The sequence below is a fragment of the Plecotus auritus genome, assembly GCF_963455305.1.
Source record: "Plecotus auritus genome assembly, chromosome: 2".
Lineage (NCBI taxonomy): Eukaryota > Metazoa > Chordata > Mammalia > Chiroptera > Vespertilionidae > Plecotus > Plecotus auritus.
The window spans coordinates 146113083-146135601 of record NC_137771.1 but is presented as its reverse complement, the minus strand read 5'-3'; the positions used below and the strand labels follow the sequence as shown (position 1 = coordinate 146135601).

The following is a 22519-nucleotide window of genomic DNA, read 5'->3' as shown; positions in this document are numbered from 1 at the left end:
GATTTTTAGATTCACTTGTTGATAGATATGTATTTGTTGTCACTTTGTTGTTCATAATTTTTATCTTTACCTTTTCTTCTTCTTCCTCTTCTTAAAGAATACCCTTCAGCATTTCATATAATCCTGGTTTGGTGGTGATGAACTCCTTTAGCTTTTTCTTGTCTGTGAAGCTCTTTATCTGACCTTCAATTCTAAATAATAGTTTTGCTGGGTAGAGTAATCTTGGTTGTAGGTTCTTGCTGTTCATCACTTTGAATATTTCTTGCCACTTCCATCTGGCCTGCATAGTTTCTGTTGAGAAATCAGCTGACAGTCGTATGGGTACTCCCTTGTAGGTAACTGTTTTTCTCTTGCTGCTTTTAATATTCTCTCTTTGTCTTTTGCCCTTGGCATTTTAATTATACATTTTACATTTTAATTATGATATGTCTTGGTCCTCTTTGGATTCCTTTTGTTTGGGGTTCTGTGCACTTCCTGGACTTGTAAGTCTATTTCTTTCACCAGGTAGGGAAAGTTTTCTGTCATTATTTCTTCTAATATGTTTTCAATATTTTGCTCTCTCTCTTCTTCTGGCACCCCCATAATTCGGATGTTGGTATGCTTGAAGTTGTCCCAGAGGCTCCTTATACTATCTCCATATTTTTGGATTCTTTTTTCTTTTTGCTTTTCCCATTGGGTGTTTTTTGCTTCTTCGTATTTCAAATCCTTGACTTGATTCTTGGGATCCTCTAGTCTACTGTTGAATTTTTGTATATTATTCTTTATTTCAGTCAGTGTATGCTTAATTTCTGACTGGTCCTTTTCCATTTTTTTAGCATTCTCACTAAGATCCTTGAAGGTCTCACTACATTTCTCGGAGGTTTCTAGAAGATTCTTGAGTAACCTTATAACTGTGGTTTTGAACTCTATATCCAGTCGTTTGCTTTCCTCCATTTCTTTCATTCGTGACATGTTTCTTTGTCTCCGCATTTTGGCAGCTTCCCTGTGTTAATGGGGTGGCTTTGTGTGGTAGGTGACCTATAGGGCCCAGTCGCTCAGCCTCCCCAATCACCTGAGGTGGACACTCTTGATCCACCCCTTTGTGAGCTGGGTGCACAGTCTTGTTGTATTAGTACACTGGGAGGAATTGACCTCCAGGCCAATTGGTTGTGAGGATCAGTTGTGTCTATAATGGAAGAAATGCTGTGCTGGAGACACCCTTATGGGGCAGGACTTGCTTCAATGGGGCTTTGGTGCTCACTGAGTCTGCCTCTTGAGTGTGTCACCTATGTATGTGAGGAGCTGAAATCTGGTGTTGTCTTACACTGACCACTAGGTACACTGGCTCCTAGATCTCCAAGGAGGTGCAAGTCAGCTACTGTCTGAGGCCCCCCAACAGGAACTACCAAGATCTGCAGATTTCTCCTCTTTGGGGTTTGGAAGTTTTGGAGCTGTCTGACCCAGCTGCAGTTTGTTAGATTAAGCTGCGAAACGGCAGGCCATTCATATGCAAAAGCCGCTGCGCACAGTTTGGGTGGGTTTGAAAATTGGGTGGGGCGGGGTCTCAGGGAATCACCAGGGCTTAGCATACAGCGATGGCTGCCAGTCAGCCGTCTCTGCGTCTCCGCATCTCTGCGTCCTTGCACTCTGCGCCCCAGCACAGTAAACAATGATTCCTGTGAGCACCTTTGCGAGAGAGCCACCCTCACTTTCCGACCAGATGCCAGACAGTCCAGCTTCTCCCTGTAGGAGTCTGGGTCCCCAGAATCTCACGGGAAACTGGTGTTCAGAGCAGTCGGGAGCTTGTATCTCCCTTCCAATAGGAAATAACAGCGCACCCAGTCGCCAGCCCGATTCGCGCGCCTCCATACCTTTGCTTTTCCGCGCCTCTGCATGTCCTACCTAGTCTCAATGAGCTTTTTTCTTTCCTTCTCGTTGTAGAACTTCTACTCAGCCAGCTTTCCCGTGGTTCTGGGTTATAGTCGTTTTGTCTTTTAGTTGTAGTTTTGGTGTGGTTGTGAGAGGCAGCACGTACAGGTGTTTACCTTATGCTGCCATCTTGGGTTTTTGTGTTGTTTTTTTTTCCGTGAAAAAAGCTTTTTATTTTGATGTAGTCCCATTTGTTTATTTTCTCCTTAGTTTCCATTGTCCAAGAAGCTGTATTGGTAAAGATACTGCAACAACATATGGCTGATATTTTGCTGCCTATGGATTCTTCTAAGATTTTTATGACTTCCCGTCTTATATTTAAGTCCTTTATCCATTTTGAGTTTGTTTGTTTATTTATTTATTGTTTTTTCTTTTTTTTGGTTTATTTTTGTGTATGGTGAAAGTTGGTGGTCTAGTTTCATTTTTTTTGGTATGTATCTGTTCAATTTTCCCAACACCATTTATTAAACAGACTGTCTTGACTCCATTGTATGTTCTTGCCTCCTTTGTCAAATATTAATTGAGCATAATGGTGTGGGTCGATTTCTGGGTTGTCTGTTCTGTTCCATTGATCTATATGTTTGTTCTTGTGCCAGTACCAGGCAGTTTTGAGGACAATGGCTTTGTAATACAGCTTGAAATCTGGTATTGAGATCCCTCCTACTTTGCTCTCCTTTCTCAGGATTTCTGTGGCTATTAAGAGTCTTTTTTTTATTCCAGATGAATTTTTGGACAGTTTGTTCTAGGTCTTTGAAGTATGCCATTGATATTTTAATGGGGAGTGCATTGAATCTGTAGATTGCTTTGGGTAGTATGGACATTTTAATGATGTTGATTCTACCAATCCATGAACATGGTATATTCTTCCATTTGTTAATGTCTTCCTCTATCTCTTTTTTCAACATCCTGTAATTTTCTGCATTCAAGTGTTTTACCTTCTTCGTTAAGTTTATTCCTAGGTATCTTAATTTTTTTGTTGCAATAGTAAATGGGATTGTTTTTTTAGTTTTTCTTTCTGTGAGTTCCTTATTGGTGTATACAAAAGCCGTAGATTTCTGGGTGTTTATTTTGTATCCTGCTAGATTGCCAAATTCATTTATTAAGTCTAGTAGTTTTTTAATGAAGTCATTAGGGTTTCTATGTACAATATCATGTCATCTGCAAGTAATGACAGTTTTACTTCTTCTTTTCCAATTTGGATTCCTTTTATGTCTTCTTGTTTGATAGCTCTGGCTAGTACTTCCAGTACTATGTCGAACAGGAGTGGTGAGAGTGGGCATCCCTGACTGGTTCCTGTTCATAGGGGAAATGGTTTTAGTTTTTGCCCATTGAGTATGATGTTGGCTGTAGGTTTGTCAAATAAGGCTTTTATTATGTTGAGATACGATCACTCTATTTATCAAGAAAGTGTGCTGGATTTTGTCAAATGCTTTTTCTGCATCAATGGATATGATTATGTGATTTTTGTCTCAATTTGTTTATGTGATGTATCACATTTATTGATTTGTGGATATTGCACTATCTGGAATAAATCCCACTTGATCATGGTGTATAATCTTTCTAATGTAATGCTGGATCCAATTTGCTAGAATTTTGTTGAGGATTTTAGCATCTATATTCATCATGGATATTGGCCTATAATGCTCTTTCTTTGTAGTGTCTTTATCTGGTTTTGGGATTAGGGCAATGTTGGCTACATAGAAAGAGCTTGGAAGTGTGCCTTCCTCTTGAATTTTTTGGAATAGTCTGAGAAGGATAGGTTTTAGTTCTACTTTGAATGTTTGATAAAACTCCACTGTGAAGCCATCTGGACCAGGGCTTTTGTTTGCTGGTAGTTTTTTTGATTGCTGCTTTAATTTCTTTGGTAGTTAATTGGCCTATTTAGGTTTTTTTATTCTTCCTGATTGAGTTTTGGAAGCTTGTATTTTTCTAGGAATATGTCCATTTGATGTAGGTTGTCCAGTTTGTTGGAATAGAGTTGTTCGTAGTATTTTTATTTTTTATTTTTATTTTTTACAATCCTTTGTATGTCTGTGGGGTTGGTTGTTACTTCACCTCTTTCATTTATTATTTTGTTTATTGGGGTCCTCTCTCTTTGCTTCTTGGTGAGCCTGACTAGACGTTCATCAATCTTGTTTATCCTTTTAAAGAACCAGCTCTTTGTTTTATTGATCTTTTGTATTGTGTTTTTGGTCTCTTTGTTGTTTATTTCCACTCTGATCTTTGTTATTTCCTTCCTTCTGCTTACTCTTGGCTTTTCTTGTTGCTCTCTTTCTAATTCTTTAAGTTGTAGCGTTAGATAATTGATACCATTTTTCTTGTTTTTTTTTTTTTTTTTTTTTTTTTTTTTTTTTTTTTTTTTTTTTTGAGGTAGGCCTGTAGAGCTATGAACTTCCCTCTCAGGAATGCTTTCACTGTGTCCCATAGATTTTGGATTGTTGGGTTTTCATTGTCATTTGTTTCCAGGATACTTTTTATTTTTTTCTTTGATCTGTTTGGTAACCCAATCATTGTTTAATAGCATGCTCTTTAGCCTCCAAGTATTTGATTTTTTGTATTGTTTTTATTGTAGTTGATTTCTAATTTTATGCCATTGTGATCTGAGAAGATGCTTGATATGATTTCAGTCTTCTTGAATTTGAAGAGACTTTACCTGTGTCCCAATGTGTGGTCTATCTTTGAAAATGTCCTGTGTGCACTTGAGAAGAATGTATATTCTGTAGCTTTGAAATGTTCTGAAGATGTCAATTAATTCCATCTGATCTAGTGAGTCATTTAGGATTGCTGTTTCTTTGCTGATTTTTTGTCTAGAGGATTTATCCAGTGGTGTCAATGGGGTATTAAAGTCTTCTACTATCATTGTATTGCTGTCAATCTCTCCCTTGATATCTTCCAGGGTTTTTTTTTTTTTTTTTTTTTAATATATTTTATTGATTTTTTACAGAGAGGAAGGGAGAGGGATAGAGAGTTAGAAACATCAATCAGCTGCCTCCTGCACACTCCCTACTGGGGATGTGCCCGCAACCAAGGTACATGCCCTTGACCGGAATCGAACCTGGGACCCCTCAGTCCGCAGGCCGATGCTCTATCCACTGAGCCAAACCGGTTAGGGCTTTTTTTTTTTTATTTATATATTTGGGTGCTCCTGCATTGGGTGCATATATGTTTACCAGAGTTATATCTTCTTGTTGAATTGCTCCCTTTAGTGTTATGGAATGTCACTCTTTGTCTCTTGTTATGGCCTTCAGATTGAGTTCTATATTGTCAGATATAAGTATTACTATCCCAGCTTTTTTTCCATTTCCATTTGCCTGAAATTTTTTTTCCCATTCCTTCACTATCAGTCTGTACAAGTCCTTTGTTCTGAGGTGGGTCTCTTATAGACAGCAAATATATGGGTCATGTTTTCTTATCCATTCAGCTACCCTATGTCTTTTGGTTAGAGCATTTAATCCATCTATGTTTAAGGTTATTATTGATAGGTACTTGTTTGTCGCTATTTTTATTCTTTATGCCCGTGTTCCTTCTTCCCTTTCTATTTCTTCTTTTTATATCAGTCCCTTCAGCATTTCTTGCATTGCTGGGTTGGTGTTAATAAACTCCTTTAACCCTTTTATATCTGTGAAGCTCCTGATTTCACCTTCAATTTTGAATGGTAGCCTTGCTGGGGATAGTGTTCTTGGAATCTATCCCTCACTTTGTATATTTCATTCTATTTCCTTCTGGCCTGATGTGTTTCTGTTGCGAAATCAGTTGATAGTCTAATGGGAGATCCCTTGTAGATGACTTTCTCTCTCTCTCTGGCAGCTTTAAAGGTTCTTACTTTGTTGTTGATGTTTGCCAATTTTTTTAATTTTTTAATTTTTTAATTTTTAATTTTAATAAATCTTTATTCAGATTATTACAATTGTTTCTCCTTTTTCCCCCCATAGCTCCCCTCCACCCAGTTCCCACCCCACCTTCTGCCCTTACCTCCCCCCCACTGTCCTCATCCATAGGTGTATGATTTTTGTCCAGTCTCTTCATGAACCCCCCATACCCCTTTCCCCCTGAGAATTATCAGTACACTCCCTTTCTATGCCCCTGATTCTATTATATTCACCAGATTATTCTGTTCCTCAGGTTTTTAATTCACTTGATTTTTAGGTTCACTTGTTGAGAGATATGTATTTGTTGTTCATAATTTTTCTCTTTACTTTTTTCTTCTTCCTCTTCTTTAAGAATACCTTTCAGCATTTCATATAATACTGGTTTGGTGGTGATGAACTCCTTCAGCTTTTTCTTATCTGTGAAGCTCTTTATCTGCCCTTCAATTCTGAATGATAGCTTTGCTGGGTAGAGTAATCTTGGTTGTAGGTTCTTGCTATTCATCACATTGAAAATTTCTTGCCACTCCCGTCTGGCCTGCATAGTTTCTGCTGAGAAATCAGCTGACAGTCGTATGGGTGCTCCCTTGTAGGTAACTAACTGTTTTTCTCTTGCTGCTTTTAATATTCTCTCTTTGTCTTTTGCTCTTGGCATTTTAATTATGATGTGTCTTGGTGTGGTCCTCTTTGGATTCCTTTTGTTTGGGGTTCTGTGGGCTTCCTGGATTTGTAAGTCTCTTTCTTTCACCAGGTGGGGGAAGTTTTCAGTCATTATTTCTTCAAATAGGTTTTCAGTATCTTGCTCTCTCTCTTCTTCTGGCACCCCTATAATTCTGATGTTGGTACGCTTGAAGTTGTCCCAGAGTCTTCTTACATTATCTTCAACTTTTTGGATTTTTTTTTCTTTTTGCTTTTTCGGTTGAGTGTTTTTTGCTTCTTTGTATTTCAATTCTTTGACTTGATTTTTGTGTTCCTCTTGTCTGTTTTTGGGTCTCTGTATAATATTTTTTATTTCAGTCAGTGTATGTTTAATTTCTAGTTGGTCCTTTTTCATATCTTCGAGGGTCTCATTATATTTATCGGCCTTTTCTAGGATATTCTTAAAAAGCCTTATAACCGTGGTTTTGAATTCTATATCCAGTCGTTTGTTTTCCTCCATTTCTTTCGTTTGTGATCTGATTCTTTGATGCCGCATTTTCACTGCTTCCCTGAGTTGGTAAGGTAGATTTGTGTGCTAGGTTTCCAATATGGCCCAGTGGGTCTGCCCCCACAGTTAACCTGAGGTGGACACTCTTGGTGCACCCCTTTGTGGACTGTGTGTACAGCCTTGTTATAATTAAGTCTTTATTGTTGTTGGTATCACTGGGAAGAATTGACCTCCAGGCCAGTTGGCTGTAAGGATCAGCTGTGTCTATGCTGGGAGAAGTTCGGTGCTGGAGACAGCCTTATAGGATTAGACTTGCCAAATTGCAATAGCCTCTGTGCTCAGCTTGGATGGGGTGGAGTCTCAGTCTTGGCTTCCCTTCAGCCTTGCCCTTGCACGCACGTGCGCGCCTTCAGACCTTTGCCTTCCCAGCTCCCGAGTCTCCGCCCGAGAGTCTAGACTCCCCCCACAATAGCGTGGGTTCCCAGGGGCTCGCCTGGAACTGGGGTTCACTGCAGTCAGAACTGGGGCTCAGTGTAGTCAGGAGCCTCTGACTCCCTTCCACTAGGGAAAGCCTGTGGCAACCTCCGCAGCCTTTGTGCGCACTGGCACGCACGCGCTTTCAGTCCTGCGCCTTCCCCGGCTCCCGAGTCTCCGCCCGAGAGTCCAGACTCCCCCCACAAAAGCGTGGGTCCCCAGGGGCTCGCCTGGAACCAGGGTTCAGTGCAGTCAGAACTGGGGCCCAGTGCAGTCAGGAGCCTCTGACTCCCTTCCACTAGGGAAAGCCTGTGGCAACCTCCGCAGCCTTTATGCGCACTGGCATGCACGCGCTTTCAGTCCTCCACCTTCCCCGGCTCCCGAGTCTCCGCCCGAGAGTCCAGACTCCCCCCGTAAGAGCGTGGGTCCCCAGGGGCTCGCCTGGAACTGGGGTTCAGTGCAGTCAGAACTAGGGTTCAGTGCGGTTGGGGGCTTCCTTCCCCCTTCCGCCAGAGAATGTCAGCCAGGCTCTCAGCCGCCCTTCCTCTCTGTGCGCCCAAAGACCCTTTGCCATACCTCCAATTCTCTATGAGCTTTTCTCTTTCCTTCTAATTGTAGAATTTTCACTCAGCCAGCTTCCCTGTGGTTCTGGATGGTGTCCATTCTGTCTTTTAGTTGTAGTTTTGAAATTGTTGTGCGAGGCAGCAGTTTAGGTGCTTACCTATGCCGCCATCTTGGTTTCTCCGATGTTTGCCAATTTAATTATGATGTGTCTTGGTGTCAGTCTTTTTGGGTTCATCTTGTTTGGGACTCTGTGTGCTTCTTGGACTTGTCTAGATTTTTTTATTCCCAACATGAGGGAAGTTTTCTATCATTTTTTCAAACAGGTTTTCTATTCCTTGCTCCACGTCCTCTCCTTCTAGCACTCCTATTATGCAGATGTTGTTTTGCGTCATGTTGTCCAAAAGCTCCCTTGCCTCTTCTCCTGCTTTTCAAATTTTCTTGCCAGTTGCTGCTGTGCGTGGGTGTTTTTTCCACCTTGTCTTCTAACTTGCTGGTGCAGTCCTCAGCTTCTCTTAATCTACTGTTGAAATTTTCTACTATGTTCTTGTTTTTTTCCTAAAAAAATTTACATAGACATTTCATTTGTACACAATTCTTAACATATGTACCAAAATGTAAAGACATGTAGTTGTGATTCTTTTCTAAGCAGTTATTTCAGTGACTTTCCAGCTTAAAATTTAGAGGCTAACTTTCCTTAATAGAGTATCAAGTACCATTATCTTCAAATGTTGATATGCTGTTACATCAAAGTCCCACTAATTCACAATTTAATATCATGTATACTACATAATCAAATTTTCAATCTTTCACAGCACAGTGACAAAGTTACTAGGAAAACTGGACTACCACACCAAAGATGTTACAGATATACAAAATTCTGACAGGGAGAGCCAAGATAAAGGAGTAGTTGTCTTTAGGAAACAATTCTACCAAAAACATGTGAATGGAAGTAATTTAAAATATTCAAGACATAGCAAATGCACAACTGACTCCAAATTGCCATTTAGTATGCTTTGTATTGTAGGATATAAAAATTGCCCCCATCTATGGACTGTGAAGCTGACACCCAAGATAATCAAAGTCTCCCATATTCAATATCCCACTATTTTCTGGTTGTACCAAAAAATAAACAAACATCCAATGATTTCACCTCTTAAAAAAAAAAAAGAATTTACACTTAAAAAAAATGGAGATGGAAGAGCATACCGTGTTCATGGATTGGTAGACTCAGCATCATTAAAATGTCCATACTACCCAAAGCAATCTATAGATTCAATGCACTTCCCATTAAAATACCAATGGCATATTTCACATACCTAGAAAGAACTCTCCAAAAATTCATTTGGAATAAAAAAAGACCCCGAATAGCCACAACAGTCTTGAGAAAGAAGAACAAAGTAGGCGGGATCTCAATACTAGATATCAAGCTGTATTGCAAAGCCACTGTTCTCAAAACAGCCTGGTACTGGCACAAGAACAGCCATATAGATCAATGGAATAGAATAGAGAACCCAGATATTGACCCAAACCACTATGCTCAATTAATATTTGACAAAGGAGGCCTGAACATACAATGGAGTCAAGACAGTCTCTTCAACAAATGGTGTTGGGAAAATTGGACAGATACATGCAAAAAAATGAAACTAGACCACCAACTTACACCATACACAAAAATAAACTCAAAATTGATAAAGGACTTAAACATAAGATGGAAAACCATAAAAATCCTAGAGGAATCCACAGGCAGAAAAATCTCAGACATATGCCGAAGCAATTTCCTCACCGATACCACTCCTAGGGCAATGGAAACTAAAGAGAAAAGAAACAAATGGGACTACATCAAAATAAAAAGCTTTGTCACAGCAAAAGAAACCATCAACAAAACAATAAGAAAGCCCACTGTATGAAAGAGCATATTTGCAAATGTTATCACTGATAAAGGTTTAATCTCCAACATTTACAGGGAACTCATACAACTTAATAAAAGGAAGATAAACGACCCAATAAAAAAAATGGGCAACAGACCTAAATAGATACTTTTCGAATGAAGACAGAAGGAAGGCCAAGAGACACATGAAAACATGCTCAAAGTCACTAATTATCCGAGAGATGCAAATCAAAACGACAATGCAATACCATCTCACACTTGTCAGAATGGCAACCATCAACAAATCAACAAATGACAAGTGCTGGTGAGGATGCGGAGAAAAAGGAACCCTCGTGCACTGCTGGTGGGAATGCATACTGGTGCAGCCACTGTGGAGACCAGTATGGAGTTTCCTCAAAAAACTAAAAATGGAACTTCCATTTGACCCAGTAATCCCACTTCTAGGAATATATCCCAAGAAACTAGAAACACCAATCAGAAAGGATATATGCACCCCTATTTCATAGCAGCACAATTCACCATAGCTAAGATTTGGAAACAGCCTAAATGCCCATCAGCAGATGAGTGGATTAGAAAACTGTGGTACATGCACACAATGGAATACTATGCTGCTATAAAAAAGAAGGAATTCTTACCATTTGCAGCAGCATGGATGGACCTGGAGAGCATTATGTTAAGTGAAATAAGCCAGGCAATGAAAGAAAAATACCACATGATCTCACTCATTTATGGAAAATAAAAACATTATAACCTGATGAACAAAAAGATAGATACAGAGGCAGTAAAGCATCAAACAGACTGTCAGATTACAGCAGGAAGGTTGGGGAGAGGTGGGGGAGAGATAAGAGATCAACTGAAGGACTTGTATGCATGCATATAAGCATAACCAATGGACGCAAGACCCTGGGGGGTGAGGGCATGTATGGGAGTGGGGTGGGGGGGCAATGGGAAGATATGTACACATGTACTACCTAAATAAATAAATAAATAAATAAATAAATAAATGGGATGAGGTGGAATTCCCTTCTCTTAAAAATGTTTCTAGAGCTACTAAAAAACTTGCATTTACAAAGTAGTTGATAAAAATATTCCTCTGGACTGTACAAGAAGGGAGACAGGGACCACTGATAAGACATGGTATATGACATTAATCAGACTTGGCTTCTTTTTCTCCTGCTGCATCTGAGGTTGGATTCTCCTCATTTTTAGTTTCTCTGTTTTTGCAGGTAGATCTTCTTTAGGTTCCTGGTCAGCCACTTCAGCTTGCTTTCCCTTTGTGCCCCCTTTTCCTTTCATTTGCACTTTTTTGTCTGCAGATTTATCCTTTCCTGCCACCTTTTTGGGCTTTGTTTCTACTTTTGCAGGCTGACAACCTGGCCGACCTCCTCTTGGGCTCCTCCTTGGCCACCCCCTCCGCAGAGCTGACCTTCCTCTTGGGCATGGTGGTGCCGGGCCGATGTGCTGGATGCCAGAAGGCTGCGGGGTGCCTAGTGGCTTGGCGAACCTGGGCTGCCTGACTGCTGCTTTGTCTTTCATTGCCCAAGCTGCTCGGACCCCTCCACTGTGTTCCTTATTGCAGCTATGTCATTCTTCATTTCCTCTTGATTCTTACACATGTTGTTGAATTTGTTTTCCATCCTTTTCACCGTCCTTATAACCATTGCTCTGAATTCAATCTCTGACAAATTGCTTGCCTCCATTTTGTTTATTTCCTTTTCTGTTGATTCCTCCTTTTCTTTTGAATGGGGGTTGTTTCCTTGTCTCCCCATTTTTGCTGTTCCTTTGTGATTGTTTCTATGTATTAGATCAAACTGCTATGCCACCCAGATTTTTTGAGTTTGTCTTATATAGTAGATGTTTTGTGGAACCCAGTGGTGCAATCTCTCCCGTCTTCTGGGCTGGGTAATCTAGGGATGCCCCCTTCTTGGGATATTTGGGTTCTTTTTGTGTAGTTGGGTCTTGAGTGTTATTGTCCAGTTTGTGGATGGAGTCTCCTCTCAGGGTGTCTGGTTATGTGGCTCACTCCCTACCATGTTCACTGAACAGCCCAAAATACAACTCGGCAAGACACGACACAAAGGGAACAAAACACGAATGTACTCACAGCACCAATAACCTAATGTACGTGATCACCAGTGAAAAGAGAATTGGAAGAGAGAAAAGAGAAAAAAAATGATATTGAGAAAGGAAAAAAGGTAAGAGAGAAAAGAAAAATTAGAAAAAGGAAGAAAAAATGTATATGTGGAGAAAACACCACAAAACAAACAGATAAACCAAAAAATGCAAACAATAAACACTCAGAAAAAAAGGTGGGGGGACAGAATCTGTAGAGGCAGAGCTTATATACAGAAAGTAAGGTGAAGGAATTGAATGAATAAGGGGAGAACCTTGATTCAGTATAGAGGAGGTAGAAAGAGAATGAGTGGAAAGAAGAAGAGAAAAAAAATTTTTTAAATCAAGTAAAAAATTTACAAAATTAAAAAATAAATAAATAATAAGAAAAAAAACAAAAATATTTTTAAATTTATCTCTTCATTTATTCACCCATTTTCGAAAAAGAAGAATAGAGAAGAGAGCAGGTAGGCTTCAGTTTAGTGAGTCAGACTAATTAAAAATTAGGAGAAGAAGAGAACAAGAGAGGAGAGGAAACACAAGCATAAAAAAATTGACTAGCAAAGAAAGAGAAAGGAGAAGGGTGCGTGGACTTGGAGCAGGGGAGAGGAAATTAGATATATGAGTAAGCCAACAGAGACTATAGTAATAACACGTCAATAAAGCAGATAAAGAAGATCAATTTTAACAAGGCGTAAAAAGAAAGGAAAGAGAAACTACAGCAGGGACAAGAGAAGAGAAAACAGGATGAAAGAGGGAGAAATGAGGAAGAAAAGGGTGGAAAAAAATAAAAAAATAAAATAACAATAAAAAAATAAAAATAGAATGAAGAAAAAATATGAAAAAATAAAAAACCACAAAAAATAAAGAAAAAAAATTTTTAAATAAAATAAAAAAGTGAAGTGTCATCCATTTCAGCTTGGTTTTAATGCCCCATGGGGGCTGGTTTAAGACCCCACTCTTCTATTCTGTCTGCCATTTCTCAGTTTCCTGTTAGGTAGTCAGCACCATGTTGAAGTTCCAAGCAATCCACCACTCCTCTGTTTGTGTCGATCTCCACAGCCTTGGATGCAAGCAGGAGGGACCAATCTGCCCACTTTGCCTGTCTGCCTGCTGTCAATCTTAATCTCTCAAGCATCTGTTTCTGACAGGGCTATAGGTGGTGAGGGTGTTATATCACTTTCTGGTACTGAATGGCCTCTCTTCAACCCAGTCCCTGAGGGCTCTTTGGGGCTATTCAGAGATTTTGTATTCTTTATACAGCTCAGGGTGTAGTCTGGGTGTGGCTGTATTTGCTGTCTTGAGGCTGCTGGGAGGGGCTGGCTCTTCAGGAGAATAATCACTGCTTAGGTCCAGAGGGTCAGGAATGTTTCAGTGCTAGATTCCTGGTCACCTCTCCCCGTCCTGCTCTCCTTCACAGCCTCTCCCCAGACTCCACAAATCCGCACCTCCACCTGCACTGCAGCCTCCGTGAGTGTTTGTATTTGAAAGGTCCTATGAACTGGGTTTATCGAATAAAAGCAATGACAAAACAGAGGCAAAACAACCACACGACTGCGAGTTTCTCTCCTCCTCCCCCCGCCCCGCACCCCACCTCCCCCACTCCTGGCACCGCACGGCTTGGGCAGCTCTTTCTGGGCTCAGCCTCTCATGGCTGTGGACTTAGATCCATGCTCCCCTGCCACCAGCAGCCCTGTGGACTTCCTTTCCACAGTCAGATATTACACTTGTCCCCAAGGGACATGGACTTGGTACCACGTAGCTTCCTTCTGACCCTGTCTGCTGGATGGTCTTGTGACTCTCTCCAGACCAGATCCCCGATCCTACCATTCTGTAGGCATCCTCTGCCCTTTCTGGCTGTGAATCGTCTCACCAACTATGTCTACTTCACCAATTCCAGGTGGATGTTATTCGATTTAGATGCTCCTTCTATCTGCTCCGGGATAAGGCTCGTGACACATCTGTCTATTCAGCTGCCATTTTTCCCTCCCACCTGTTATAATCTTTATAAAATGCACCTCTTCATCATTACTTTCAAAATGAGGATAATAACTATGAGGATTAAATTAATTGGTACATGTAAAATGTGTTGGCACTATTGGATGGCTCTTAGCATACCTCCCCTTTAATAGCCTACCACATTTTTTTCTGCCCCCAGATTCAGCCTTTCAATTTATTTTTACTCACTTGTCTAATTTTTTGATATATACTCCACCCAGCATGAGGAGTATATAAAAAGCAGCCCTCAACTGTGCTCCTAATGATGCCCTTCCCTTGGCACAGTGGGGTGGACACTTCTGGAGCCCATCACAACCAGCAGGGCACAAGAGATTGTGCTTAGTGGCCTCCCAATCCCATTCTTCACATCCTAGATACACGGAAATCACTTTGAGTTCCCGCCTGATTTGGACTAAGACACCCTTCTGGAGAGCTTTGAGGCATTTAAAGCAAAAACAACCTGTAACATTTATGCTGTGTCTATTAAGTGGCAGGAACTTTACTTGTACTATGTCAGCTTATCCTCAGCTTAATAAGGTAGTTCTATAAATATCATCACTCTCATTTTATAGAAGGAGAAACTGAGGCAAAATTAAATAACATTCCTCAGGTCAAGCCCACAGTGGTGGAGCTGGCCTTTGTATGCCAGTAGTCTGATTCCAGACTCAGGGCTCTTACTCCTGGAGGGGGAATTTTAAAATGTTGATACCTGGGCTTACCCAGACTAATGGAAGCAGAATCTCTAGGAATAGGGTTCTGGCATTGGTTGCTTTTTTATGAGCTCTTCAAGGGATGCTATGGTGCAGCCAGGATTGAGAAGTAGGTAATGCTATGCTCTTGAGTCTCCATCAGTGGCTTGGGACCTGAGAGTCTGTGGAAGGCGAATTCCTGCTCTCTTCTTCCTTTCTGCCTGTTGGTGATTTTTTAAAAATACTATTATTTTGTTGTTGTTGTTAATCCTCATCCAGGATATTTTCCATTGATTTTTAGAGAGAGTGAAAGGGAGGGGGAGAAACAGAGAGAGAGAGATAAAATCATCGATGTGATAGAGGCACATCAATTGGCTGCCTCCCGCTCATGCCCTGACTGGGGCTGGGGAATGAGCCAGCAACCAAGGTACATGCCCTTGACTGGAATTGAATCTGTGACCCTTCAGTCCCAGGGTTGACACTCTATCCACTGAGCCAAACTGGCCAGGGCTATTGGTGCTTTTTAAAAAATATATTTTTATTGATTTCAGAGAGGAAGGGAGAGGGAGAGAGATAGAAACATCAATGATGAGAGAGAATCATTGATCTTCTGCCTCCTGTATGCCCCTTCCTGGGGATGGAGCCGCAACCTGGCATGTGTCCTTGACTGGAATCGAACCTGGGACCCTTCAGTTCCCAGGCCAACACTCTATCCACTGAGCAAAACTGTCTAGGGCCTGTTGGTGATTTTTAAAAGTTTTTATTTTTATAATTGTCAGAGGTCTTCCTTCTGACTAGCATTCCTAAGGAGAAATGGTAGGCTGAATAAGGGTTCCCCAAAGATGCCCATATCCTAATCTCCAGAAACTGGGAGTATGTTACATTACATATGTAGGGAAGGCAAAATTTGACCTCTATCCATGTTACAGCTAGGACTCTACCAAAAAGATAGATTACCAAGAGAAACAGTTTTTTTAGCACTTGCAGCACACATCATATAGGAGAAACCTCAACAAGAAGGAACTCAAAGCAGAGGCTTAGAATTCCAGCTTGTAAAGCATCCTTGGTAAAGAACATCACTTTGTAGGAAAGCAGTTTTAGGGTTTCAAGAACGGCACACTGGGGGAAGGTAAATACATGGGAGGGAACTAACGGTGTAAGTTTTGCTTGTAGATTTCTCTGACGCTGTCTCTGGGAGGAAGTGTGTGATCTTTTTTAAGGAAGGAATTCAGGGGCAGGTTTGTCTATATTTTAAATTTAAAGCAATTACTATTTGAGATATTCTTTTCCTAAGTGTAAGACAGTTCAATGAAAAAATATATATATTTGTGATGGGGGCCTGAAATATGAGAAGCCTGGAGCTAATGGGTCTGGTTATACAGCATAAGGAAACAATAAAACAACCTTGCTGTATGTCCTTGGGACCTTGTTAAAGCTAATTTCTATGTACCAGTAGGACATTCGTGTAGTCACAGGGGTCCTCAAACTACGGCCCGTGGGCCACATGCGGCCCGCCAAGGACATTTATCTGGCCCACCAGGTGCCGCTGCCTGTCCTGCTTAGAAGCCGACTCGTCCCGGGCCCGCAGTGCGCATAGGAATTTGTTCGTAGTTTTTTTTTTTTAAACTATAGTCCGGCCCTCCAACGGTCTGAGGGACAGTGAACTGGCCCCCTGTTTAAAAAGTTTGAGGACCCCTGGAAGAGCTCGCTTAAAAAATCCTTTTAGATATAAGAGTTCTAATCTTTAAAGGTATATCCATTTTAATGGATAAGCCTTTTTAAGGCTTAAAACAAATAAAACAAGCCTTTGTGACTTAATCATGGACATAAGAGGAGTTTCCCAAAGAGCGAAAAGATGCAGTCCCCTCAAGTGCCAAAGTTTCTCCCAAAGATGCTCTAAGGCAGTACAGACCTTCATGGTTACAGGTGGGAAAACAGCTCTGGCCTCCCACAGAGATGCCTCAGAGCACAGACCTGCTGCTCTGTGATACCGGATGGGTTATATTGGAAATTCTCCCAGCACAGATGAAACAAAGAAAGGAGAGCTGACATTTTATGGCCTCCTTAAAGTCAAATGCACAAAAGACAGAGACAAGGAAAATGATGGCTATTTCTGAGAGGCTATATGTAGCCCCAAATCAAATGCACAGAGTCACAATTTAAAGAACGAAGTTTCACAATTTTTTTTTTTTTTTTTTTTTAGAAAAACATTTGGAAAGGAAATTTGGAAAGGGAGAGATAAGAAAAAAGTTTACCTTCCTTTCTTGGCTGGCACTGCAAACAGACATCCCAGATTGCTGCCTTTAGTAAGAATTCTTACCTATCACTCACTGGCTTTTTGTTAGTTTTCCCAGGATTCCATCTGCCAGCTCTGGAGCTGGTGGGGCATCCCAGCTGGTCCCACCTGTGTCTGCAGAAACAGGGGAGGCGAAACTTGACCCATCTTAGATTTTTAGCCGGGACTCTTTAACAAAAAGACAGATTAACAAGAGAAAAACAGTATCTATCTATCTATCTATCTATCTATCTATCTATCTATCTATCTATCATCTATCTATCTATCTATCTATCTATCTTTCTTTCTTTCTTTCTTTCTATCTATCTATTTATCATCTATCTACATCTATCTATCCATCCATTTATTTATTTATTTGAAGAGAGGCCTTTTACTTTTGTGTGTTCTTATATATTTATTCTTAACTTATTTACATGTATTGCTTTATAATTGAGAAAAAAGCAGTAAACATACTGTGTAATGAGAGACAATTGATGATGAAAAGAAAATCTAATGCATTAATTTCAGTTCAGTAAAAAAATGAATATTTATATGTCAGCACACATGAAGAGACTCTCTCTATGTATGCATGGCAGTTTAAAATATTATTTAATTTTTTGATTACAGTTTGTAGTTAACACTTTTCTGCATTAGTTTCAGGGGTATGGTTCAGCAGATAGACATTCATAAAGGTTACAAAGTGTTCCTGAGGTCATACCCACCTGGCACCATACAGAGTTATATTGTTGACTATGTTCCCTATGCTTTACCTTACATCCCCATGACTATTCTGTAACTAACAATTAGTACTTCTTATTCCCATCACTTTTTTCACCCCACTCCCAACACCCCTCCCCTGGTATCCATCAGTCTGTTCTCTGAATCTAGAAGCCTGTTTTGTTTGTTCATTTATTTTGTTCTCTAGATTCCACATATAAGTTATATCATGTGGTATTTGTCTTTCTCTGTCTGACTTACTTCACTTAGCATAAACCCTGTAGATCTATCCATGCTGTCACAAATGGTAATATTTTATTGTTTTTTAATGTGCCACAGCTTTTTTTATCCACTAGTCCCATGGTCGGCAAACTGCGGCTTGCGAGCCACATGCGGCTCTTTGGCTCCTTGAGTGTGGCTCTTCCACAAAATACCACGGCCTGGGCGAGTCTATTTTGAAGAAGTGGCGTTAGAAGAAGTTTAAGTTTAAAAAATTTGGCTCTCAAAAGAAATTTCAGTCGTTGTACTGTTGATATTTGGCTCTGTTGACTAATGAGTTTGCTGACCACTGCCCTAGTCTATTGATGAGCACTTGGTTTGCTTCCACATCTTGACTATTGTATATAATGCTGCAATAGACATGGGGTGCATATATCCTTTCGAATTGGTGTTTTGGGTTTCTTTGGATATATACCCAGAAGTGGAATCACTGGGTCATAAGGCTGTTCCATTTTTAATTTTTTGAGGAACCTCCACACTGAGAAAAACAGTTTATTAATGCATGCAGTGCATATCACAGGGGGAAGAACCTCAGTGAAAAGTAACTCCAGGTGGTGGCTTAAAATTCCAGTTTATACAGCATCTTTAGCAAAGGACAAAAAATTGGTAAGGAAATGACAGGAAAGGAAAGCAGTTTTAGGAGAAGGTAGACATATGGAGGCACTAATGAAGTAAAGTTTGTTTGCAAATTCCTCTGGTGCCATCTCTGAGCCAAGAATCTATTTTCTGTGAAAGGAGGATTTATAACCTTCCTTTGGGCAGAAAGGGGAGGGGAGTAGAGAGAGCTTTCTCTGCATTTGCTGCTTCTTAACTGCCTTCACCTCAAAATAATTTTTATATCAAAGAGGCATATTTTAGAGTGAGATAATCTGGTTTCCTTCACATGGTAAAAGGGATTTTTGGAGATTTAAGTTAAGGATTTGGGGCTGGAAAGATTACTATGGATCATCTGAGTTGCCCAATGCATTTACATGGGTCTTGTGTCATCAGAGAGAGATTTGAAGATATTGTGCTGCTGACCTTGAGGATGGAAGAAGGAGCCAGGAGCCAGGAATGTGAAGTCTCTAAAAGTTGGAAAAAGCGAGGAAATGAATTCTCTCCTAGAGCCTCTAGCAGGGGTGAGGAATATCTGGCCTGAGGGCTGTATAAGGCCCGAGAAATCATTTGGTCTGGCCCTGCCAAGGCATTAGGGGTAGGTTAATTAAATGTTTGACCAAATATAGCAGGCTATTTTTTTATAGCATTTTAAAATATTTATTTTTTGGCAAATTAAGTTTAATATACAGATACAAAACAAGATTCACAGCTTTTACAAAACAAGATTCACAGCTTTTACAAATCATTCAAATAGCATTGTAAATAAATTTTTTTAAGCAGGCTAATTTTTAAGTTGATAACTTTGTATGGCCCACGAATGATATAAGTATCCAAATGGCTCTTGGCAGAAAAACGGTTCCCCTTCGAGGGTGTGTGGCCCTGCTAACACTTTGATTTTACTCCAGGGAGATCCATTTCAGACTTCTGACCTTCAGAACTATAAGTTATTAAATTTGTGTTGTACTTCTGTGGTAATTTGTTAGAGTAGCAACAGGACTCTAATGCAGGGGTATTTGCTATAGAAAGAATGCTGTCCACCAGTACCCCAGATATTTGGGTTCCTCTTCTCCCTTCTACCACTTACTGACTATGGACATTGAGGCAAGACATGAAATGTCTCAAGCTCAGCTGCCTCTTCTCTGGAATGGAACCAATACAACCGATGCACTCGCGGACAGCACTGGGCTGATGGCCTCATCCACTTCACTGAGGCAATCCCTGCCACAGCTTGATCCTTTAGCTCAGCTCAGCTCAGCTCACCCTGACTTAGCACTTCAAAAGTAGAACCACTTTCCCCACTCCCCCAAGCTGAGTCTGAAATCTTGGGTTAGTTTATCAGTAGCTGAAATTATGTTGTTTCTTTACTTGTCATAGGTACTGTTCAAAATCAGGAATCAGCATTTCTTAGATTGGGATTTTAAAAATAACAATTACTAAGCAGTGAGACATAAATTTGCCAACACCAAGAGTCTGAGAGACAAAAGAATTATTCTGCTGACGATTCCTCCTCTATTCCAGTCAAAATTGCAAAGTGTTCAGCTATCACCATACTGTTTCAGCCTCTGCTTATGTGATATATTTTTTCACTAGAGGCCTGGTGCATGAATTCATGCATGGGTGGGGGGTCTGGTCAGCCGGGGGGAGGAGACGTGGGTGGTTGGCTGGCCAGCCCCACCCCCTGGTCGAACTCCTGGTCGAAGGGACAATTTGCATATTAGCCTTTTATTATATAGGATAAGCTAGATTGGAACATGTCATCTTGTCATCACTTCCACTGTGAGATGGACACAGATTATTATGCCTTCATTGGCCATATGTTTCAAAATGGGGAGATGTAGACCTTTATATGATTGCACCTAGGACAAATGTATTTGGCAGTGATGACATCCAATGATAAGTCCTTGACTTCATGTATTTTGTATTTAATGCCCTGCCCCTCTTTGTCCTTAGTAGTAATATGAAATGGCAAACTTGAAAGATGTTTATGTAAAAGGTCATGGGAATTTTGCAAACATCATTTTTCCAAATGATATTTTGTTTGTTCTATTAGTTGCAATAGTGTGTCCATTATCTTTCTGAAAAGGGGTCACATAATCTTGGGTGGGCTTACTTTGATACAATAGTTAACAGCTAAATTTGTTACATTTCTTTTTTTCCCCAAGAGAAAAGAAAAAATTCTTTTTATGTTAAGGGGATTTGACCAAGGGCCTTCTAAACTAGTACTTTTAAAACACTTATTTAATTTATTGGGGTGACATATATGTAAAAGGTTAATATGCTAAGTGTCCATCTGGGTAATGATGTCACATAGCAATGCCTGGCTTCCTCTCCCTAGTGACGACTAGTCTTCTTGAAGTTTCTTCAGCCCAGGGACACGACTTGCTTTATAGCCAGGTGGAAACATTTCACATTTTAACCAAATGTCTGTGAAGTGTTTTCCTGTGCCACATCTCATTTGATCCTCACAGAAGTCTTGGAGTAGATAGATAGGAAACTTGGTGGAATCTTATTTTATTTTCATTAGCTAGAAAATGGAGATTTAGAAAGTTTAGAAACTTGACCCGACTGAAAAGAAGTAAGAAATGGTGGACCGTGAAAATGACTTCAGATTTTCTCACTGCGCAGAATAAAGTCATTAAATATTTTACCCTTTGTTCTCCCTGCGTGATCTACAATAATAATGTGCTTCATGTTGATATTTACTGCTGTGTTGCTGACAATTACCTGAAAGAGAAGTTGGGGTGCTTCACTGGGCTGGAAAAAGTTTAGCTACATCAGAAAGCAGGTCTAATTAAGCAAGTTTATTCTATATACTAGAGGCCCGGTGCATGAAATTTGTGCATGGGAGGGGGGTGTTCCTCAGCCCAGCCTGCACCCTCTCTAATCTGGGACCCCTCTCACAATCCTGTACTGCTGGCTCCCAACCGCTCACCTGCCTGCCTGCCTGATTGCCCCTAACCACTTCTGCCTGCAAGACTGATCACCACCTAACCACTCCCCTGCCAGCCTGATCAACGCCTAACTGCTCCCCTGCCCGCCCAATTGCCCCTAACTGCCCTCTCCTGCTGGCCTGGTAACCCCTAACTGCCCTCTCCTGCCAGCCTGGTTGCCTCCAACTGCCCTCCCCTGCAGGCCTGTTCCCCCCCAACTGTCCTCCCCTGCTGGCCATCTTGTGGTGGCCATCTTGTGTCCACATGGGGGCGGCCATCTTGTGTGTTGGAGTGATGGTCAATTTGCATATTACTCTTTTTTTAAATTTCTTTATTGATTAAGGTATCACATATTTGTCCTCATCCCCCCATTCCCATCCCAAACCCCTCCCCATGCATGCCCCCACCCCCCTGTTGTCTGTGACCACTGGTTAGGCTTATATGCATGCACACAAGTCCTTTGGTTGATCTCTCCCCCTTACCCCCACCCTCCCCTACCTTCCCTCTGAGGTTTGACAGTCTTATCGATGCTTCCCTGTCTCTGGGTCTGTTTTTGTTCATCAGTTTATGTTGTTCATTATTTCCCCTAGATGAGTGAGATCATGTGATACTAGAAATACACTTATAAAGCTGAAAATGAGACAAGCAATAATGGTTATGCTGGGAGGCAAATGAATCAGTCTGTAGTGAGTTCTTTCTGGGCCAACAGTTCTTTTGAGTCCCAATTTCAATGTCAAACAGTTCCTTATGTGTACATGTCAGCAATGATATTTCAGTTCTGGATGGTGGACAAATGGTGGTGATGCAGGTCCGACCCTCTCTGGTTTATCCTTGGCAACTTGCTGCGACGCACAGCTGCTGACTGCTAGTATGGCAAGGCGTCATCAGCGTCTTCCATCTCTGGACTGTTTCTCTTGTCTTCATGGCTGGAGCAGTCCTGTCAATTCCTCTCTGTTACCGGAATCCACATGGTCTTGGAGTTGTTTTCTGAAAATATACAAACATATTCTCGACCAAAAGTTAATAAAGGAATCTTTTCTATACAGTTGACTTGGGATCCTTTTTCATTTTTTGC

At 40.8% G+C, this 22519-nt stretch overlaps 1 pseudogene across 1 annotated transcript; it reads right to left on the bottom strand.

Annotated features, from left to right (window-relative positions):
* Nucleotides 1-10994: 10994 nt before the first annotated feature.
* LOC308240829 (non-histone chromosomal protein HMG-14-like) lies at nt 10995-11288 on the bottom strand (annotated as a pseudogene). Its single transcript has one exon. The product of its transcript is annotated as a non-histone chromosomal protein HMG-14-like (transcript).
* Between the last annotated feature and the right edge of the window lie 11231 nt (nt 11289-22519).